Below are 2,163 nucleotides of genomic sequence, written 5' to 3'. Positions count from 1 at the left end.
CCCTCCTCCACTCCGCTGTGGTCACCGCCATCACATGGTTTTGTTGTGCCCACCTTAGGGTTACTACCGTGGTACTAGGTCTAGAGCACCCTTGGCGAGTATATTAAGATTGTTGAAAATTTAACCAAGTTGCAACTCCAAGTTACCGGATGGAAAGTTGTTGTGGTGAAGCCAATTGCGGCATCCGAGTCTTGGGTTCTTCTTCAATCAATGTTTCAAACAAACCTTCAACTTCTCCAAATTCATTTGCCCGAAGGAACTCGAGCCCTGAGATGAAACTGGTGGTTTTTGTTTAGTTGTGAAACATCGGGGCCCTCTGAAAGCCTTGCCCCCGATTATGACCACCATTGTGTTCCACCCCCTTGACCATTTGTCTGTTTGTTCCAATTGTTGTTGTTTTCCACTCCAATTTCCACTGTTGTTAACCTTGATTCCCCGAATTGTTTGTTTTGGTTATCTCCCACTTCCAATTTCACCGACTCTTGTTGTTGATTATTGTTTATTCCCAATTTCCACCTCTCTTGTTGATTATTCAAATTCCGCTTAGATCGCCATTGTGGTTCCTTGGTTTCCTCTATTTCCTTGGTAGTTTAACATATATGACAATCCTCATCTTTGTACTCATTCAACCAGTCTCAGTCCACTCGTTGAATAACCACCTACCATCATCATTACATTGTCAACAAATCTCGTTTGAGGTTGTTGCCTCGCTTGCCTCTTCTTTCATCAATATTCATTCCTTCCATAGCATTGACTTGGCGCCGTTTGACTTACTTGGTTGCAATTGCGCTTCGCAATTTGGTTTCATTGTTGTGTAAGTTCGGCAATGGCTGGCCGTGTTCATGCAACCCTTATGCAAATGTATGACATTAGGATCACCTTGAGGAACGTTGCCCGACTTTGCCATGCGAAGAAGTAATCCGCCATTTCATCAAACACATCACACAGCTTCATTTACGGGGATCCATAAAATTTCATCCTGCCAAATTGTCACAATACAATTGGTTTGTTGTAGTTGATGCTCTATAGAAGTTTGTGATGAATTCCATCAACATCAATTCTCAGATCATTATTGGACACTCTTCTGAACCATTAGTTCTAAATCTTCCATTATTTTCATGCAAAGTTCCGTATGGCTTCTGTTTGAAAGCCCAAAATCTCACAGCGGAGCGCCACCATTGTAACTTGAGAAAAAACTGTGTGCAATGAACCTTCGTCCGTCCCAATTCATCCCACGTTGTAATTGAATGATTCATCGGTATTACCTTTCCAACCAAATCCAATGCTTTCCCCCGAAGAGAGAACGGGAAAAGCCTCCAATCTCAAAGCATCTTCGGGACACATTGGTTTGTTTACCCCCAGCAAGTATCTACGAACCCCCTCAAGTGCTTGTATGCATTTTGGTCGGAGGCGCCCGTAAAATACCCTCTTTGGCTCGCGAAGTGTCAAACATAACATTGGTGATTTGAAAATTCCTGCCCGAATTCGGGGAGGAACTATGGCACTTGCAAAACCCTGCTTTCGAAGGGAGCCTTGAGCTACTCTTTGTGGAGCGGAGGAGGGTCTGGGATTTGATACATTAGGATTGCTATTAGCATTTCTACCTCTTCCGTGTACTGTGTACCTGGAGCTCCTCTTGTTCAACATCACATCAACCTCCTCCCCCACGACCACGTTGTCAAGAGGGTCATCCGTTTAGAGCCACGTGTACCTGATGGATCGACACAAATACTTTTAGTAAAAAGAAGGAAAGAGAAGCAAAACACAAAACTAGCTACGCAAATAGCTCAACACCGATAGCTCCGGAGTTGGCAAACGGCGCCAAAAAGTGATCGTAGCAAGGATCTCAACCTTAGGAAAGAGTGCGGCGCTAATACTTTTACCCAATAGTGGTATCGGGTCAATTTCCACGGGAGCTAGAAAAGGGAGTTGAGTATTTGTTGAGTCTAGAGATGTGTTTTAGTTCTATGTTACTTCACCATTATTGGGGTTGTATTTATTCAACTTACAATTTAACAACTACTAATTAGAACTAAATTATGTTAAGATTATTCTAGTTTGTAGCAAGATAGAGACAAGCACTAGGGCCATGGCATTACCTAGTGGGTCAACTAACGGGTAGAGATTCCTAATACAAGAATGATGAATTTACAGGCTATGCAT

The sequence above is a fragment of the Nicotiana attenuata genome, unplaced genomic scaffold (assembly GCF_001879085.1).
Source record: "Nicotiana attenuata strain UT unplaced genomic scaffold, NIATTr2, whole genome shotgun sequence".
Classification (NCBI taxonomy): Eukaryota; Viridiplantae; Streptophyta; class Magnoliopsida; order Solanales; family Solanaceae; genus Nicotiana; species Nicotiana attenuata.
The sequence above is the reverse complement of the archived record's forward strand: the minus strand, read 5'-3'. Positions refer to the sequence as shown.